Source organism: Rutidosis leptorrhynchoides, chromosome 2 (assembly GCF_046630445.1).
Source record: "Rutidosis leptorrhynchoides isolate AG116_Rl617_1_P2 chromosome 2, CSIRO_AGI_Rlap_v1, whole genome shotgun sequence".
Classification (NCBI taxonomy): Eukaryota; Viridiplantae; Streptophyta; class Magnoliopsida; order Asterales; family Asteraceae; genus Rutidosis; species Rutidosis leptorrhynchoides.
In genome coordinates this window covers 702,500,570-702,523,317 of record NC_092334.1, presented here as the reverse complement: position 1 = coordinate 702,523,317, position 22,748 = coordinate 702,500,570, and the positions used below count along the sequence as shown (strand labels likewise).

The window sequence follows — 22,748 nt, the reverse complement described above, 5'->3', positions numbered from 1 at the left end:
GTGTGGTCTTGATACTAGTGTAAGTTATTTTTAGATTAGAGGAAAAGTTTGGACTGTTAAAGATTAATAAAAATAACAATAACTTACTTACATTTGGAAGATTACCATTTATGGTATGAATAATAGAACAGTAACATTTAAGCACATGCATATAACAATCATAGAATGGAGATAAAGAGTTTATATACTAAACGTCTTTCTTTTGGGACAAGATAACACTACATCTGTAACAATGATCGAATACTATGGTGTGTTTTTGTCTCAAATGCTGGGTAAAAGTTGGTCTTTACTGCAGGAAGTGTATGAAAAAGAGAAGACTCGCCATTTGGTCTTTTCGGATACGAGAAGAAGCGGCCACGTTTGGACAGCTTGATGAGGAAGAGGAATGACTCGCATTTTTTTTTTCTGTTTCTTTTATTTTTCAATAATAATTTTGCTTGTCTAAATGGACCCAAAAAGGAGGTGTGAAGTTCACTTTTCAGTTTTCACATTGTTGTTCGGAACCAACTTTCTGTCAATGTGATACATAAACATTAGCGATGTGCACTTTTATTCAAGAATCAGATTAGAACAGGCTAAGGCTAATGCTAATGTAGCACATTGACAGAATGTATACTCCAAATTCTAACTTCTGTCAAACTGTAATTTTTAGAATCGTTCCAAACAGGTTTAGTTGGGTTTGCTTGTTGCAAACACTTCTTAGTTCGTCTTTTATACTGTCAGTAAACAGAACGGTATTATATAGGATTTAAGAACTGGTCATTATTATCATAAAAAAATAACTGAGAGCTTACTGATAGTTGAGTCTAAATGACTTCAAAACCTTTTTACAGGAGGATCAATCTGAGGACCACGGTTACAGTCTGGCTATTATCTGAACAGCAATGGTGAACACATTTGGGTGACGATGCGGACAACAAGGACCACTCTGAAGATCGAAAATTTATTTTTAGTTGCCAACAGAATTAAAACATCAATCTTGCATCAGGTCAGATGTTTGTGTAGTGTGTTTCTTTTTAATAATATTTGTAACCGTACTTTTTTTTTGTTTAAATTATTACTAATAATAAATAATATTATCAGAACTCAATTTACATTGGAACTTAGATGTTCAAGAATAAACTGTAGCTAGTTATTATTCTATTTTGAACAGGTGTAAATAAAAACCAGTTTTATTAAATCATTAATTTAGACAACATTTAACATTCATAACACATTGCTAAGATGCTGATAACAAAGTACACATCACATTTGTATGAAAACAATACTACTTTTATTTACTTAAACATATAGGAAAAATATATACTGATATTTGAAAGTTTGTTGATGAGTCAAGGTTGCCTTTGGATCACATCCACTCAAGTTTACTTCATGACTTGACTTCTATTTTGTACCACACACTAATTAAGATAAGATTCAGATTTCAATGGATCACATATTAAGGGTTTTATATCCATGCTACATATATATTTACTCAAATTTCAATTACAATTAATATCCCTACACAAATTACTATTTACATGCTTACATTCATTTTGTTAAGAAACAGAAATATTTTAAGCGTCATTTGTGACCGATTATATTTATTCTTTACTTACTCTCTCTACTGAAATGGATTGGTGTTTGAGTAAGCACAAATCGTGGTTTAACTGGTGGTTGATTATGATGATGATTCATATTGTAATATTCAGAATTACACAAGATAGTTGTATAGAAGTGGAGAAAAATGCGTTGCTGCAAATCAAAGCATCCCTTATCGATTTATATATTTCTGATGCAGACCCACTTCTTTCAACTTGGGTTGATGATGATGGCGAGTGTTGTGATTGGGAGAGGGTCGAGTGCAACAAAACTACTGGGCATGTAATAAACTTGTTATTTGGAAACATCGTGGGAAAAGTATATTACGAAAGAGAAAGCATTTGGTCATTAAACATGTCTCTTTTTTTTCATTTCAAAGAGCTGAGAAGTCTCAACTTGTCACGGGATTGTCTGGATAATGGAACTGTGAGCACAGGTATCATATGCATCATTGTCTAATTTAACATAAGTTATGATGATACATATTTTAGTTTTAATTAATTCATATGTAATGTAATGTGATTAACCTTAATATATTTATCATCAAAATATAATAAATACCTTTTCTGATGGTCATAACACCCATATATTAGGGTCTTAATCAATTACAAGATTAAATAATACATACATTAATACAATACAATTATCGAGTAAATTAACCTAATATATTCGTTTAGTTGACATATGTTTTAGATATTTTCTCTTTTCTTATCTCTTACATTTCATTTTCCTTATATAGATTTGATTCATTTACTGTTTTACTGCTTCGATCTAGATTTTGGAAATTTACCTTCATGTATTGATTTTAAAAAACGAGTGAACAGTATTTTGGCTGATATTAAATGTTAGTATAATAAGTACACTATCTTCAATTTATGTAAACCAAATGTGTTGGAATAATTTTTGATTTAAGTGTGCCTATAAGTTGATCGGCCAAAATGTTCGACAATCAAAGATACATACGCCGATTACAAGCCGTTCAACTTTCTGTTATTAGAAAACATATTTAGAAAGTTAACTTATTGAAACAACGATATAACTTTCTTGTTCCAGGATTTGAAAAGTTGTCGACTTTGAAAAACCTAGAAATACTGGACCTCGCGTGGAATTTTATTACAAATGGGATATTTCCTTCTTTGGATGCGCTAACTTCACTCAAAGTTTTTGATCTTAGTGGCAATTATTTGGAAGGAAACTTTCCTGCTCAGGGTATCTTTTTCACCCTTATAGCATATGTACATGCATAATTGCATAAATGTTATCAAGAGGCTTATACATACCCTTTTTACACATATATTGTAGAGTTTGCAGCTTTTGAAAATTTGGAGGTATTGAATGCCAGCTACAAAAATTATCATGGTACTTTCTTAGTGCAAGGTAATTATCGTCATTTTCTAATAATTTAACATACTCCCCAAGGACCCCGATAAATAAGACAGAAAAATGTCAGTAAATGACTTTAGTTAGTACCAATAAGTTATTTAATTATGTATGTTGACAATGAGAATTTGGATTGTAGGTTTTGAAGAGAGATCTACGTTTAAGAAGTTGAAAGTTTTAGATCTTGTGTATAATAGTTTCAATGAAAGCGTAATAACATCTTTAAATGCTCTTTCATCACTGCAAGTCTTACATCTTAGTCACAATCCTTTTTCTTCTGTGAATCATTTCAAGCCCAAGGTATATCTTTCCTATATACACTTTGCTTTTAGTTTTTTCTTTGTTGTTATCGACGTACTCTGCAAACGTGGCTTCATAGACATTCTCTTTCTTTGTAAATGTTTGGAGTTTTAGTTTGATTTATTAAATGAATCAACGTGTTCTTTTTCAATACAGACTTTACCCATTAGACTAATCTGGAGAAGCTGGATTTAAGTTCTACAGATACTTGGCAATTGAGACCCATACTCTCAAATTTGGGTCAATTGGGTCAAGCTTTCGGCTCAATTGGGTCTTGAGAAAAATTAGACTCGGCAATTTAAATCAAAACATAAAAAAAGTTCCAATGGGTTTTCCTCCAACCTATTGGGTCCTATACAAAATTTAAAAATACGTATATATATATATATATATATATATATATATATATATATATATATATATATATATATATATATATATATATGGGTATCAAATTCTAAAGCTCAATAAATAGAGAGGTCTAATGGGTCTTTTGAATGGGTCAAATGGGTCGACCATAGCAGGTTTCGTCCGTCAACATTTATGTAAGTATTCATGGTTATATCATGTATTATGTATATTAATATGTTCTTATACATGATATAATTATAAATTATAAATAATATATAATATATAATAATAACTTAAATAATATAATAAATGCAAAAAATCAAGTGTAAAAGTATATGACCCGTTTTACCCGTTTGACCCACGACCTGTTTCTAGCCCTTACCCAAACTGACCCGACCTGACACATTTGGACCCGTTTAATTTTTTTTACCCGTTTGACCCATGAACCATTTAAACCCAAACCCGTTATCCAAACCGACCCTGTTGGAGATAATCGGTTTGTATCGTATTGAGTTAATGGGTTTAATGTTTCTTGAGTTTGTATGGGTGCATGTTTGAGTCGTTACATGCCAAGAAGTTTAGAATTATTTTGATACATTAAGTATTTAATATGTATGGTAAAATTACGTTGCATTTTTATATGTTAAGGTTTGACTAGAAGTTAGTGTTGCTATGTATATTTTAATTAATAAGTTTGGTAGGTGCTTGGAATAGGTATATGAGTTGGACCGAGTTCATTTTAGTGGGAAATGAAACGTGTGAGAATACCGTTTCTTTAGGTTTAATTTGTTAGTGGGCTAAGTGGTAGCTTTAGTATTTAAGTTCCCACATATTGTAATCAGTTTGATAAAACAGAAGTACCAATGTAGTCATTTGTGTTTATATTGCTTCTTTTATTTCTTGCACTAAAATAAACACAATAAACACAACTTTCTTCGTGCTAGTATTCTAATTTTAATTTTTTAAAGGGACCTGTGTTCCAACAATTGATATCAAGAGCTAAGGTGTAGCTTCAACTAGGTCGTGTTGCTCGTGAGAAGAAACTAGACCGGGGACAAGAAATCGTGATAGCTCGTGGCCAGGGTTTGTTTTCTTGGGTGGTGTGAAGAGTTTCTTGGAGCAGTGATCAGAAAAGTTGAAGATGTCAAGGGCGTTGATTGGAGTTGTTAAAATTTGTTTGTGATAGGAGACTAACCGGTGGAGGTACAAGAAAATAGTACAGCGTGTTCGGCTTATTTTCTTGGGCGGTGTAAAAGGCTCTTGGAACAAATTTGATCGGAACGGAGTTGTTTATTGTTCAGGGGAAATCACACATTAGTGTATGCATTGTGGCTATGGTTGTTCAAACCGAGATGACTATGGACGTGATAGGTGAAGAGGTCAGGTGTCCGGGTGAGTCGAGATGCTGTTAGAACGTGTCCGGGAGAGCCGCGTAGATGTTACAAGTGTGATGAACAAATACTATTGATAAACCGATTAAGGGGGTGATTGTTGGAGATAAACGGTTTGTATCGTATTGAGTTAATGGGTTTAATGTTTCTTGAGTTTGTATGGGTGCATGTTTGAGTCGTTACATGCCAAGAAGTTTAGAATTATTAAGTTTGATACATTAAGTATTTAATATGTATGGTAAAATTACGTTGCATTTTTATATGTTAAGGTTTGACTAGAAGTTAGTGTTGCTATGTATATTTTAATTAATAAGTTTGGTAGGTGCTTGGAATAGGTATATGATATTGCTATAAATATACATATACTTCGTCGCAATATCAATCCAAAATGTTATGATTTTTATGTGTATTCGAGTAGTTTTCGGTTTGTAATTGGTAAAAATGTCCAAAGCGTCGAATGAAATGTTATTATGGATTTTCAATAAAGATCAAAATGAAGATAAAATGAAGATTTCTAATGAGCAACAAAAGACTACAACATCGCGCCTCAAGACTACAAGTCAAAATGATCGAAATCACGAAATCAGCGCGCCTGCACGAGAAAAATCATAACTAAATCATACGGACTCGAAAAAAGGCGAATCAGGTGTCCAGACGTCCGTAACTCAAAAATCTACAACCTCAAAGAATTGTACTTACACGAAACGTGTACAACTACACGAATCGTGTAATCTTTCAACCAGAATCAGATTCCAAATAAAAGTGGGACGGCTGTTTTTGTATTTAAAAATCTATTCTTTTGCCTAGTGCTACAGAAAATGGGGCTTTTTGACCAACTTTACCTACTACACCAATTATGAATACTACACCAATTATGAATGTTAAATACGGAGTACTAGTGAGGATGCAAATTACACACAGACACATATGAAGATACAATATAGAAATTAATATTCTCACTATTTTCATAAATTTCAAAGTACTCCGTATCATTTCATCTAGTTTTTAGTATTGTTCAATATTAATTTCAAGTTTGAAGATTAGGATAGTTTCAAATATTAAGGGTGTATTGTCCGTGATTAAGGGTGTTATTGTACGCGTGAAAGGGGTGTTATTATTGTAATTTTTCTACCGTTTGAAGTTAATGCAAGTGAAGAGATTTTAGTAAGTTTACTCTGTTAAAATTAGCGTTGTTATTATGTTTGCATATCTATATTTTTATGTCTACCTTAGTGTAATGGATAGCTAAATTTCCCTAGTGTTTGCTTAAATGTAGAGCCCCTAGTGAAATGGATTGTTACCATTAGTAAAAGTTAAAATGTAACTTTAGTATTTTTAATATTGAGCCTAGTTAAAAGAACCATTTTTATGTAATTAGGTATTTAACCCTTGCCACTTAATTTATTAAATTTAAATAACGAAAGTTATATTTATTTACATAAATTAAGCTTCAACATTAAAAATGATCTAGACGAATTTATGGATAAGTTATTGACACCAATTTAGAAATAAACTTCGGTGGTTTGGGTGATATCAATAAATTATATGAAGGTGAAATTATAAAAAGGGAAACCGTTATAATTTGGGTATTGGCGAAGGTCAAAACTAGGCTAGGTCTCAATTTAAATACTTAGGGAATAGTAGCTTTCTAAAAAGAATCCGATGAAAATTAGATTTTATTTAGTTAAGTTGTAACCTTATGTTTATTCGAGAGAAAAATGTAAAGTTTGATACTAGAACATTTTAATAGGGCGTAAAACTTAAAACAATCCATGGACCTAGGGGTGACACAATTAAGTAAACACTCCCATTTACCTCATTTATATTTCTTATAAAAGTATTATCATTATTATTTACGATGTATTATTTTAAAATATAAAAAAATACATAAAAATAGTTAATTTTCGTAACAGTTCTGTTTGTCACATCTTTTTACTCATACACGAATCGTGTATGGTCACACGAATCGTGTAAGGCTCTGACGCGGCTACAGTACAGCTAGGGTTAAATTTAGGATTTTAATTATTTAATTATATATATTTAGGTTATTAGTTATTTTAATTAAGTTAATTAGTTTTACTTATTATAAAATACCTTAATAAATGTTTTAATCTTAAAATTAGTATTAATTATTATAAGTTTATAAATTGTAACTAGTTTATAATTAGTTAATTAATTAATTTCCTTTTAATTTGTATTAGTTTTATTAAAAATGTCATTTAGTTAATTTAAATAAGTTTATATAATAATTGCTTAAAACAAAATTCTAAACATATAGTTTTATTAAAAATTACTATTTTACTAATTACCATCTAGTAATATAATTGTCGCATCATAATTAGTATAATTTCAATTAGATTCCCTTTTAAGTTAATTAGTGTAATCTTGTAATTTTATTTTGTAAATTAGTTTAAGTTATTTTCTTTTACTGTTATACTATATATTCCTAATCTAAAACCCCCTTTAATTAAGTTTGACATCAAAGACTATTAAAAACCATTAAACACTCCATCTCCCTGTGGAACGAATCGGATTTACCTATAAAACTAAACTACACGGATAGGACTAGTTGCCTATATATATGTGTGAAATCAACCTAAAATCAATAAAATACCACATATACAATAAATCAATTCGTGTAACAAAACAACTCAAATCCGTTCATAAATAAAGGTCTCGTTTCGACACATCAACTTTTTGGCGCCGCTGCCGGGGAGTTGGCAGTAAATAAATAGATAATTTTTCTGGTTCGTAGTAATAGTTGGATTTGTACGTGGACCGGGTTGTTGGATCACCTATTTTATTGGTCAATAGAAGGATCCTGCCCCTATGCTGCATCTTTTGGCTATTCAAAACGTGGGCAAAATCAGAAGGAAAATCTGTTTGTTTAAGGGTTTTTATCATTGTTTTTATGTTATTCGATCCTCTCGAGGAAATTCATTTCCAAGAAAGTTCAAAGTTTTTGAATAAATCCTTTAATTCTTTGTACAATTTCCCAAATTGTATGATCCGTTCAATCCTAAACTCGTTAAACTTAATCCGGAACCTCAAAGAATTAATAAAGGACAAAAACAACAAAAAGAAATAGGAAGTACTAGTAATTTTAAAACACCGAAAAACACTAAAAAAAAAAAAGAGAAACAAGTAGGTAACCCTAGATAAACCTTTAGTGAAGTGATCTCATAATAGAAATTAATGTATGAACTTACGTTCCTCCAACGCTGAATTAACTCCCTCACATCCTGAACCCGAAAGAAAATTCCACGAACACTTAAGAGCTCAAGACGTAGAAACTCTTGCTAAAAATTTAGAGTCACTTTCCTTAGAATCCGACTCTGAACCAATAATTCAACCAATCATAGAGCCAATTATTAAAGAAGAAGAAGAAATGGCTGATACAAACCTAACGATGGAAGCATTAATGAAGGCCACAAGAAAAGGTCAAGGCCACGCAATCATCCAACCACCGATGACTGATGGCTTTGAAATAAAAGGTCAATTTTTACACATGGTAACTAATACATGTCAATTCGGTGGAGCCCCAAATGAGGATGCTAACGAGCATCTTCGTAAGTTTGTAAGCATTTGCAAGCTTTTCAAAATCAAAGATGTCACCGATGAAGTTGCATGTTTAAAAATCTTTCCATGGTCCTTAAAAGATGATGCAAGAGATTGGCTAGACTCATTACCAGAAGGTTATATTGAAAACTGGAATGATATGATGGATAAATTTTTGTCAGAATTCTTTCCTGCTTCAAAAGCAGCAAAATTACAAAGTGACATAAATCACTTTAAACAAAAGCCTAATGAAACTCTTTATGAAGCTTGGACCCGATTCAATAAAATGCTTCGAATATGTCCTCAACACGGGTTGAATACATTCCAAAAGGTCCAAATATTCTATAAAGGAGTCAATGTGGCAACTAGAAAAGATATAGATGTTGCAGCCGGAGGTTCGATCATGAAGAAAACACCTGAAGACGCTCACACAATCATTGCTGATTTAGCTTCCCATTCTCATAATTGGCATCAAGAAATAGAATTTTCTAGATCATCAAATGTTGCTAGTATTGAAAGCAATGATGAAATTGCTTCTTTAAAAGTTCAAATAGCAAATCAAGCAAGGCAAATCGAGAAAGTAACCAAGGAAATGCATGCTATCAGAGTAGGATGTGAACTGTGCCAAGGTCCCCATCTTACTAGAGATTGTGATCAAAGTACAATGGAAGAACAAGCAAATTTCTTAGGTTACTTACGAAAAGGTGAAATGAACTTTAGCGATTTTCCAGCTATAGAAGCAAACAATCGAAAATATCCTCCTATAAACAGCTATCAAGTAGGAGGACCTTCAGGATCTAATAATAATAACTATCAGAATAATAACTATCAAGGAGGAAATTCAGGTTACCAAAATAACCGGAATTTCCCAAATCAAAGTCAAAGAAATCCGCCACCAGGTTATAATAACCGAAATCAACCTCAACGAAATTATCAAAATAATTTCCAACACAATCAACCACAACCACTAGCATTCAATCAACCACAACCATTAGCAATTATGCAACCTCAACCTGAGAGGAAATCTGGTTTAGAAGATCTCTTAAGAGATTTTATGGTTAAGCACGAGCAAAATGCAGAGCTCCAAACTCAGCAAATTCGAAATCAACAAGCCACGATTCAGATTTTAGAAAGAGATGTTGGAAGGATCTCACAGTTACTAGCAGAGAGACCACCAATTGCAAGTAACCCTCCGTTTATACTAAAGAAGAATGATCCTCAAGCCCCAGCATATTCACAAGTGAATGCTATTTATAGTTTCTGTGAGGATGAAGAAAGTTTCAAAACACCGGAGCATAGTCCTATTTTTACTCTTGGGTGTGAAGATGATGATGAAGAGTGTGATGAGTTTATATTTTCTGATTTATCCAATATGGCGGATTACACTCCTTATCAAGAGATGGATGATACCCGAGTTGAAAGTGTGAAAAGTATAACATGTGAAGATGAAGAGATCCGAGTTGGTGACATAACTCCCGAGTATGGTGATTATTTGATGAGGTTGATGTCGGGAAATCATGCGGAAGTGCAGAAAATTGAAACCACCGAGCCTTCCGAATTTAGGGTTGATGATGATTTGAAGATGATCAAAGAAGAAGCGGAAGATACGGTGAAGCAAGCACCTAAAGTGGAAGACTATAAAGAACCCATTCCATACCCACAAGCACTTGCATCCGAAAAACCAAAGGAGAATCATTGTAAGCCTTTAAATACGGATAATATCTGTGTAAATGTACCTTTGGTTGATGTTGTTGCAGGTATGCCAAACTATGGGAAATTCTTGAATGATTTAATGGCAAAAGAAGGAGTGTGTGAGCAGGCATCATCTGCGTTTCTTAAAGCAGAATGTGCTGCTATTGTGAAAAAGAATGAATTGCCACCTAAGTTAGGTGATCCTGGACCGTTCATAGTACCTTGTAAGCTTAATGAATCTGAAATTCTTAGATCATTAGCTGACTCAGGTGCAAGTATAAATCTCATGCCTTATTCCATTTACTCGCATTTGAACTTAGGTGAACTTAAACCCACCAATTCAGGCATTAGATTCATTGATCAGTCGGTTAATAAACCTATAGGGATTGCTGAAAACTTAGTAGTAAAAACAGGTGAACTTGAGTTTCTAGCTGACTTTGTAGTTGTAGACATGAAGAAAGATAAGTTTGTACCTATTATTTTAGGTAGACCATTCTTAGCAACTGCATGTGCTTTAACAGATTGGAAAACAGGAAAACTAGTTTTGAAGGATAGAGGCAAGAGTGCAACCTATCAAACTGAGTTTAGTATGAACCCACCACCCACACCGATAGTTTCAGTGAATATTGTTGACAATGTCAAACCCATTAGTCAACAAGCTAAGTGTGGGGAGGGTGATGAGGAGAAACTAGATAGTAAACCGCCCAATGATAGTGTTGTTGAGAAAACCATGAAGAAGTTATATGGTAGGATTAGAAATGCTATGTCGAAAAAAGATAAACATTTGAGAGAGAGATTGATTTCAAACCTATCAAAACTTGAGAAATATAAGTTGAAAAAACTGGTTGAAGAGTCAAGATTTTCGGACTCTTGGTTATTATCAAAAATTAGTGGTAAGAATGGTTGCAGTAATGGTTCTATTGGAGTAAAGAAGGGTGATGTTTATCACCCCGACGTTAGTTAAAATTAGGGTGGAGTCGCGTGAACGACTCGCTAATAAACTTCACAAATTGTAAATAGTCCCATTCGTGTGTCTCGTTTTTATTTTAAATTCCTTTTTATTTGTATTTCTCATATACTTGTTTTAAAATTTAAAAATGTTAATCTTTTTAACACAAAAATAGAGTGTTTTTATTTTATTTTAAATTTGTTTTCGAAAAATATTAAAACTTTAACTTTTAATGAATTGAATTTTATAAATTGAATTTAAAAATTTATAAACGGATTAAGATCAGGTATAACAACCGAATTTCCGTTACAAATATAAATTTATAAAAGATATTTTAAATTTAATTGATTATAAGTTATATAAAAAAATATAAAATGAAAAAAAGTAAAAAAAAATTTTTAGTTTGTAATAACATAATTTTTTGGTGTGTATTGAAACTTATTATGTTTTTATTTTTTATTTTAGCAAGAAAATATAGTGTGGGGTAAAAATGTGTTGTACGATTGAAGTACAACCCCATATTTTGTGTGTTTTTAACATGGTTTTGACAGGTACAGAAGAAAATGCAATTAGAGGAAACGAAATATCGAAATACATTGTGATACAAAAATTGGATACAATCATAGGTAAAACAATTTAAGAAAATCCAAATCGATTAACAAAGGAAGTTCCAAATATTCTACACTTTTTGTCCTCTCAAATTTATAAATTATTATCTGATTTTATGTAATGAGGGCATTACATAATCTTAAGTGTGGGGTGGAGATATATAAATTCTCGAGAACTAATAAGTTATTGGTTTTTATGAAAATTTGAAAATTTTTAAACAAATGTATCTAATCAATTTTTAAGGTAACTACGAGCAATTAAAGATCAGGTGTAAAAACCGAAATTGTTGTCTCCATACATTAAAAATACATAAGTTTATTATTTTAAAACTTATAAAAGAAAACCATTTATAACAAGAATTTTGAAAACCTTATGTTGAGAACCATTTATCACATGTTTCTTTCAAGTTATTGCAGATATCATTGCTTTGGAACGTATAAACCTGAATATTCCATTATGACGAGTAATAGAGGATGAATCAAGTCCATCCCGTAAGGAAGTAAAGTCTTTCAAATTGACACACTTGCTAACTTTTGTTAGAAGATGTAGTCCAGAACAGCTGTAGGTTGACGAAAAATCTTGAAAAGTCATCCCTAAAATCGGCTGGAAATCCACCTAACCTCAGCATCAAACAGGGTTTTTGGTGGTCAGACTTATCCTAACCATGAGATGGATCTGTCTCGTACAATGGGGGGGCACATTGCAAATTAGCTTTTAAGACTAATGAATCTAATCCCCAGATGGATGATCTCCGTAAAGATCAACTGCATCTATGTTTGACCGCGGTCAACATACATATGCCATAACAAATTGAGGTGTGTAAACTCATGGTTCACCGATGATATTTGGACAAGATATAATTTTGTTCTAAAACTTATGCTATTTTATGAATTATATTTGTGTAAAACTATTTTTGGACATTTGGCTTCAAGTTCCATGATACTACAATCATGGGGGCGAATAGCTTGCTAATCGCCGACTGAGACTTCGGTTTTCAGTTACCCTCAACCGGAATTTGAGGTTAAAACCGGAAAACGTGTCTAGTGTAAAAACTAGCATGACATTTTATAAAATCATAAAACGTTTTCACAAGGTCCAATTTTCCCTAAGGATCCAAATTTTTAAACCCTAATCACGAGTTTCATGTTTGTTTCTGTTGTCAGAATTTCGTTTCGTGTGGTGTGCGTGTGATCCAATAAATACTGTGTTGTGTAATATATTTCATATAGCGTGTGTTTCATTTCGTGTAGTGTGTATTGTGTGATCTAAATGTTCGATAAAGAAAAATATATAATGTTCTAATTCTGTTAAAAGATGTAATTGCTTGAGGACAAGCAACGTTCAAGTGTGGGGTAATTTGATATTGCTATAAATATACATATACTTCGTCGCAATATCAATCCAAAATGTTATGATTTTTATGTGTATTCGAGTAGTTTTCGGTTTGTAATTGGTAAAAATGTCCAAAGCGTCGAATGAAATGTTATTATGGATTTTCAATAAAGATCAAAATGAAGATAAAATGAAGATTTCTAATGAGCAACAAAAGACTACAACATCGCGCCTCAAGACTACAAGTCAAAATGATCGAAATCACGAAATCAGCGCGCCTGCACGAGAAAAATCATAACTAAATCATACGGACTCGAAAAAAGGCGAATCAGGTGTCCAGACGTCCGTAACTCAAAAATCTACAACCTCAAAGAATTGTACTTACACGAAACGTGTACAACTACACGAATCGTGTAATCTTTCAACCAGAATCAGATTCCAAATGAAAGTGGGACGGCTGCTTTTGTATTTAAAAATCTATTCTTTTGCCTAGTGCTACAGAAAATGGGGCTTTTTGACCAACTTTACCTACTACACCAATTATGAATACTACACCAATTATGAATGTTAAATACGGAGTACTAGTGAGGATGCAAATTACACACAGACACATATGAAGATACAATATAGAAATTAATATTCTCACTATTTTCATAAATTTCAAAGTACTCCGTATCATTTCATCTAGTTTTTAGTATTGTTCAATATTAATTTCAAGTTTGAAGATTAGGATAGTTTCAAATATTAAGGGTGTATTGTCCGTGATTAAGGGTGTTATTGTACGCGTGAAAGGGGTGTTATTATTGTAATTTTTCTACCGTTTGAAGTTAATGCAAGTGAAGAGATTTTAGTAAGTTTACTCTGTTAAAATTAGCGTTGTTATTATGTTTGCATATCTATATTTTTATGTCTACCTTAGTGTAATGGATAGCTAAATTTCCCTAGTGTTTGCTTAAATGTAGAGCCCCTAGTGAAATGGATTGTTACCATTAGTAAAAGTTAAAATGTAACTTTAGTATTTTTAATATTGAGCCTAGTTAAAAGAACCATTTTTATGTAATTAGGTATTTAACCCTTGCCACTTAATTTATTAAATTTAAATAACAAAAGTTATATTTATTTACATAAATTAAGCTTCAACATTAAAAATGATCTAGACGAATTTATGGATAAGTTATTGACACCAATTTAGAAATAAACTTCGGTGGTTTGGGTGATATCAATAAATTATATGAAGGTGAAATTATAAAAAGGGAAACCGTTATAATTTGGGTATTGGCGAAGGTCAAAACTAGGCTAGGTCTCAATTTAAATACTTAGGGAATAGTAGCTTTCTAAAAAGAATCCGATGAAAATTAGATTTTATTTAGTTAAGTTGTAACCTTATGTTTATTCGAGAGAAAAATGTAAAGTTTGATACTAGAACATTTTAATAGGGCGTAAAACTTAAAACAATCCATGGACCTAGGGGTGACACAATTAAGTAAACACTCCCATTTACCTCATTTATATTTCTTATAAAAGTATTATCATTATTATTTACGATGTATTATTTTAAAATATAAAAAAATACATAAAAATAGTTAATTTTCGTAACAGTTCTGTTTGTCACATCTTTTTACTCATACACGAATCGTGTATGGTCACACGAATCGTGTAAGGCTCTGACGCGGCTACAGTACAGCTAGGGTTAAATTTAGGGTTTTAATTATTTAATTATATATATTTAGGTTATTAGTTATTTTAATTAAGTTAATTAGTTTTACTTATTATAAAATACCTTAATAAATGTTTTAATCTTAAAATTAGTATTAATTATTATAAGTTTATAAATTGTAACTAGTTTATAATTAGTTAATTAATTAATTTCCTTTTAATTTGTATTTGTTTTATTAAAAATGTCATTTAGTTAATTTAAATAAGTTTATATAATAATTGCTTAAAACAAAATTCTAAACATATAGTTTTATTAAAAATTACTATTTTACTAATTACCATCTAGTAATATAATTGTCGCATCATAATTAGTATAATTTCAATTAGATTCCCTTTTAAGTTAATTAGTGTAATCTTGTAATTTTATTTTGTAAATTAGTTTAAGTTATTTTCTTTTACTGTTATACTATATATTCCTAATCTAAAACCCCCTTTAATTAAGTTTGACATCAAAGACTATTAAAAACCATTAAACACTCCATCTCCCTGTGGAACGAATCGGATTTACCTATAAAACTAAACTACACGGATAGGACTAGTTGCCTATATATATGTGTGAAATCAACCTAAAATCAATAAAATACCACATATACAATAAATCAATTCGTGTAACAAAACAACTCAAATCCGTTCATAAATAAAGGTCTCGTTTCGACACATCAGTATATGAGTTGGACCGAGTTCATTTTAGTGGGAAATGAAACGTGTGAGAATACCGTTTCTTTAGGTTTAATTTGTTAGTGGGCTAAGTGGTAGCTTTAGTATTTAAGTTCCCACATATTGTAATCAGTTTGATAAAACAGAAGTACCAATGTAGTCATTTGTGTTTATATTGCTTCTTTTATTTCTTGCACTAAAATAAACACAATAAACACAACTTTCTTCGTGCTAGTATTCTAATTTTAATTTTTTAAAGGGACCTGTGTTCCAACAATTGATATCAAGAGCTAAGGTGTAGCTTCAACTAGGTCGTGTTGCTCGTGAGAAGAAACTAGACCGGGGACAAGAAATCGTGATAGCTCGTGGCCAGGGTTTGTTTTCTTGGGTGGTGTGAAGAGTTTCTTGGAGCAGTGATCAGAAAAGTTGAAGATGTCAAGGGCGTTGATTGGAGTTGTTAAAATTTGTTTGTGATAGGAGACTAACCGGTGGAGGTACAAGAAAATAGTACAGCGTGTTCGGCTTATTTTCTTGGGCGGTGTAAAAGGCTCTTGGAACAAATTTGATCGGAACGGAGTTGTTTATTGTTCAGGGGAAATCACACATTAGTGTATGCATTGTGGCTATGGTTGTTCAAACCGAGATGACTATGGACGTGATAGGTGAAGAGGTCAGGTGTCCGGGTGAGTCGAGATGCTGTTAGAACGTGTCCGGGAGAGCCGCGTAGATGTTACAAGTGTGATGAACAAATACTATTGATAAACCGATTAAGGGGGTGATTGTTGGAGATAAACGGTTTGTATCGTATTGAGTTAATGGGTTTAATGTTTCTTGAGTTTGTATGGGTGCATGTTTGAGTCGTTACATGCCAAGAAGTTTAGAATTATTAAGTTTGATACATTAAGTATTTAATATGTATGGTAAAATTACGTTGCATTTTTATATGTTAAGGTTTGACTAGAAGTTAGTGTTGCTATGTATATTTTAATTAATAAGTTTGCTAGGTGCTTGGAATAGGTATGAGTTGGACCGAGTTTCATGTTAGTGAGAAATGAAACTGTGAGAATACCGTTTTTTTAGGTTTAATTTGTTAGTGGGCTAAGTGGTAGCTTTAGTATTTAAGTTCTCACATATTGTAATCAGTTTGATAAAACAGAAGTACCAATGTAGTCATTTGTGTTTATATTGCTTCTTTTATTTCTTGCACTAAAAAAACACAATAAGCATAACTTTCTTCGTGCTAGTATTCTAATTTTAATTTTTTAAAGGGACCTGTGTTCAACAGACCCAACCTCACCCGTTTGCCAGGTCTAGTCTAGTTCTACTTCTACTAGGATCCAAATTATTCAAGGTAAACACCCCCTCAATTTTTTTAAGGCAATTCACACAATCAACCACTACCACACATATATACAATTGTCCCATCCCATGACTTGAAACCTCAACCTCATGGTTGGAAGGCCCCCCTCGAAACCACTAGATCAATGGCCCTTCGGTACGATTGATAGGCACAATTATTTGTTGGATAATTGAAAAGATAAAAATTTTGAATTAAATCGAGCAGCTAAGTACACTTCTGTAACTACAGACCTATAATTTTCTCTTACGATTCATTAATATTATACTACTACAGGTTGCAAGAATCTATCAAGACTAAAAAGGTTAGTATATCTCTGGGAGGAAACAATGTCACCAGGAGCGTCATATCGTGCTTATTATACAGTTGTTGTATGTTAACGTGTTGTGGTGTTTTTTTTATTTATAAATTTAGCCCGATTTAGGGTTTAGAGGTTAAGGTTTAGTATTTTGGGTTTAAGGACTAAACCCTAACCCCTATACTCTAAACCTTTAGTGTTAAAAACTCAATCCAAACCCTAAATCTAAACCCCTAAACAGTAATTTCTAACCCTAATTACTAAACCTAAACATAGTTTTTCATTAATCATTAATCATTTTTTTTATTTTTTATTATTATTATACATGATGTATGAACAGCTGTTAACATACATCATATGTATGTTAACAAGCCTGTAAAAAAAAATTCCTAATCTACACAATGAAAATTGATACCAGATTTTTTTTTAAATCAGAATTAAAGATATAAAATCACAAGTTTGTTTATATATATATATATATATATATATATATATATATATATATATATATATATATATATATATATATATAGACATTATTAAACATCTAAGTTTTATCTTAACTTGCATAACTAAATTCATCGTTCTTTGTGCTTAATTCATCGGTCAAAGCGGGATTTAAAGTAGCATCTTTCTTCATTCTCTCCCCATTTGCAAATATCTCTTCTTCTGTCCAAACTCTTACACCTAAACCGGCTGCATACGCTGCACCAAGTGTTGTCGACTCTATGTCTGCGGGTCTCACCACTGGGTTGCCCAACAAGTCAGCCTGCACATTCAGTTTACTAAATATTCAACAAACTTCATTTTGATGTATACATGAAAAGGAGGACGCATATAATACCCTAAAACCTCATTTGTTGCCTAACTAAAAAATTAAAGTAATGATGTTAAAAACGACACACCTTTATAACTGAAACATAAATTTGCAAATATCTCTTCTTCTGTCCAATCTCTTACACCTAGGGTGGCTACATACGCTACACCGAGTGCTGTTGACTCTATGTCTGCGGGTCTCACCACTGGGTTGGCCAACAAGTCAGCCTGCACATTCAGTTTACTAAATATTCAACAAATTTCATTTTGATATATACTTGAAAAAGAGGACGCATATAGTACTCCAAAACCTCAGCCTAAATAAAAAATTAAGGTGTGAAATGATGCCAAAAACGACATACCTATATAACTGAAACGACATAAATTGTGGGTTCTAATATATAAGAGTAATGGCGAAAGTACACTTAACCCCGATTGAATTAACGTTGATTATAGCGAGAGTTGTTATTAGAAGATGGTCACGTGCAACAGAACCACCACACATGATGTCACACACCTTTCGTTAAGCAACACGATGTCGATACTATATACGGAGTATACAAAGAGCACAAGTGAATTTGACTTTTAAATGCGTATTTGATTTTAGGATCTGAGAAGTCTTGATTGTCAAACGAGGAGTTTAGAAATGTGTGCGCGTTGTTGAAAAAAGATTTTCCTGGATAATTTAAATACTGTTTCAGTAGCACATGTGACTCATTCATTGCGGTGGGAAATCGTTTGCAGAAATTCGTGGTCTCGTTATATACATTTCACACTTTTTCAGTAGCTTAGAATTATATTACATGTATTAAGTTTTAGTGCAATTTGTTAAATGAAAAGGTAAAAATTCAAAATAAATATATATTAAAGAGAAAGAGAAAGTTTTAAAAAAAGTTTGGAAACAATTGACCAATGACATGTGATTTGGAAGAGAAAAACCAAATAGAAAGCAATTGATCCATGCATGATGATACCAAACGACACCGTATGAAACTTTACGGGAATTTTCATCAAAAAGACAAAAAAATAGTCTCTAATCTTCTATATAGTCTAATAAACCATTAAGCTAAATTACTTTTTACTTTTCATAATGATGATGTCATAGTTATATTTAATTAAAAAATTAATACAAAATCTTTTATAAAAGAAAATATTAATCTCTCCTAAATTGTAATTTTATTTTTCTAAAAAAATTTAAAAGACATTTATTATTATTAATAGTTATTATTATTATTAAAAATATAAATATAAATATTCAACTTTGAACGAACTTTATGTTTGTAAAATCAACGACAAGTTTCTTAGTTGAAATCTGTGGTTCCACTGGGCAATAAACTAAATGACTTTAACATTTACATTCACTTAATACCTAAAACATATCATTAAACTGTTTCATTTAAACAAACCCGTATTTCCACGGGTCATTTCATTAGTAGTCATATAGTTATAAAGCTCTAAAATAGTGATATTATCATTAAACTAATTACCTTTTAATTTTCATAATGATGATGTCATAATTTTATATTAATTTAATTAATAAATAATATGAAATCTTTTATAAAAGAAAATACTAATCTCTCATAAATTGTAAAATCTTCTACACCATACCCAAATTTTAAAGCATATTGTACAACTTTTATATAATAATTATATTTTAATTTTTTAAAAAAATTAAAAGACATTTATTATTACTAATAATTATTATTATTATTAAAAATATAAACACTCAACTTTGATCGAACTTTATTATTATTATTTACTTTTAATATAATAATTATAATTATTATATTATTAATATTTAAATATGGATTCTTTTTACGAAATTAATTACGTTACATATGTATGCGAAAATACATGTCTCTATATATTTGTAAAAACAACGACAAGTTTCTTAGTCAAACGAGTCATTAAAATAAATGACTTTAGTATTTACATTCACTTAAGACCTAATACATATCATTAAATTGTTTCGTTTAAACAAACCCGTAATTTCACGGGTCATTTCACTAGTAGTATATAAAGGATTGATTGTTACACGAGTACACGATAGGTTCGGCACGATGCATGCGCTTGGCCAATTTTTTGAAATTCACAAGTTTTACCATGACATATGAATATAAAAAAAAATCATATCATAATAAATAATAAAATAGTATATATATATATATATATATATATATATATATATATATATATATATATATATATATATATATATATATATATATATATATATATATATATATATGGAGAGGATCCCCTGAGAATTCAACATGTGTGAGAACTCTAGGAACCCTAATTAGAACAAAAAAACAACGGCGAACAAATTTGAATGTATTAGAACAAAATTAGAGGTATTAGAACAAAAATAAAACAAGGGTGAACAAAATTGGATGTATTAGAACAAAATTGGAGGTATTAGAACAAAAAAAAACAAGGCGAACAATTTTTAAGTATTAGAACAAAATTGAGATGCATCTTTATTTTGTAGAACAAAAGTTCTACAAATAAATGTAGAACACAAATGTAGAACAAGTTCGAATTTTCTCTAATTCTGTTCTAATTTCATCAATTTTTCTCGAATTAACCAAAATATAGAACACATAATTGTTCGAATTGATCATGATTTGTTCGATTTTCTCCAAATTTGTTCGAATTGCACCTACTCTACATCAAAATCGATTTTTTTTTAATTTAGCCCGATTTAGAGTTTAGGGTTTAGGGTTTAGGGTATAAGGTTTTCGGGTTTACTCAGTAAACCCTCAACCCTAAACCCTAAACGCTAAACCGTTCGTGTAAAAAACTCAATCTAAACCCTAAAATCTAAACCCTAAACCCTAAAATCTAAAGCCTAAATTTAATTTGAAGAAAATCGATGTAGAAACGAGTGTAGAACGAGTGTAGAACATGTCGTTCTACAAAAATTGTAGAAACAAAGCAAATGCATCTAAAATTGTAGAATTGTTCTAATAGCTCAAAAATTGCTCGCCCTTCTTTTTTTTGGTTCTAATTCAAACTTTTATGTTCTAATTCAACAATTTTTGTTCTAATACAAAAAAACGCTCGCCCTTTCCTTTTTTTTTTTGCTCGAATTTCTTTTTTTTTGTTCGAGTATCAATTTTTTGTTCACCCTTGTCCCATTTTTTGCTCGAATTGCTATTTTTTTGTTCGCCCGTGTCCCTTTTTTGCTCGAATTTTCCTTTTTTGCTCGAATTTCTCTTTTTTGCTCGAATTTCAGTGTATTTTTGAGTTCTCATGGTTCTCACACAAAAAAAGTTCTCATTTTATCCATATATATATATATATATATATATATATATATATATATATATATATATATATATATATATATATAGTGATTTAATCAAGAGGGAAGTACTTTTTGGGGGGAAATGGGTGTAACAACCCTCACTTTTCGACTTCTAAATTTACAAAATTAACCATAGGGTTATCTGTCTGACTATAAGTATTAAGGGTTGTTATATACAATTAAATATTGACCGAATAGTAATTTTTAGTCAACAATGTACGCTTAAATAAATAATATATTATTAATTTATATAATTTGACATAATTTAACTAAGTATATAAACTTTGTATCACTTTTATTATTTAGTTAATGTATTATATATTTAACTATATAATAAATCCAATTATATATAAATGTAATAATATTTACAAACTTACTAAAACTATAGTTTAATAATTAAAATCATAATTATTATTAAAAATACAAAATACCGAATTATTTATTATTTTTATGCAAAATTTATATTTATTAATTAAATAAAAAATAATAAAAAATAATAAAAATATTATTGACAAATATTCTTGGAAAAACATTAAATCAAATTGTTTATTTATATATATATATATAAAATCCTTAAAATAAATGAAATTAAATAAAAAAATTAAATAAATAAATAAATTACTTTTTAATTAAAAATTATAATGGAAAAACTACTTTTATTATTTTATTTTGTGCATTATCCCATGACCTAACATTTAATACTTTTGAATTTTAAAATTCCATTAAGAATTAAAATATTTCTTTTTCTTTTAATTATTTTATTCTTTTTATCTAATTTTTTCAAGTATAAATATCCCTAATTTCTCATTCAAACTCACACCAAAAATTTCTCTCATTCTCTCTTTGAAGAATTACTACTAGTAAGTATTCTTTTCTTACTTTTTATTTTTTACTTTTTACTTTTTACTATTTACTTTTTACTTTTTACTTCGGTTTATTATTTTTTTTTACCGAAATATGTAAATAATGTTATAAATTATATGCAATTAAAAATAAAATAAATAACATGTTATAATTAGTAATATATGTTACTAAAAATTATAAAAGTATTTTTATGAATTAATATATAGGAATTATAATTAAAATCAAATTAATGAATATATATGTATATACGCACCTAATGTGAAGGTTATAATTAAAGATAGCGTACAAAGACTACAAACATCACCGCTACTTGTGGCCTAGGGTGATCCTTGTTACCATTATGGGACGCTTGTGGATCTCGAATGTCAAGACTTAGATTCTGGTCAAGAGATCCTGGGCCACTCGGTAACAATAGATCATTCGAGTGACTTGCATGTTAGCAACGAAGTTTGGGCGATATTGTACAACATCTTTGTTAAGAATTATAATCCGAACATTCTTAAACTAGAAGCTTACTATAAGTGGAAGCTTTCCATAAATAGTAAGTTTCCAAAAATAGAAACTTTTGAGAAATATGAACTTTTCTC

The 22,748-nt window shown here is 30.6% G+C and overlaps 1 pseudogene; it reads right to left on the bottom strand.

The window, feature by feature from the left end:
- The window catches only part of LOC139890430 (glycerol kinase-like), a 194,473-nt pseudogene that overhangs the window by 15,783 nt on the left and 155,942 nt on the right, over positions 1-22,748 (bottom strand).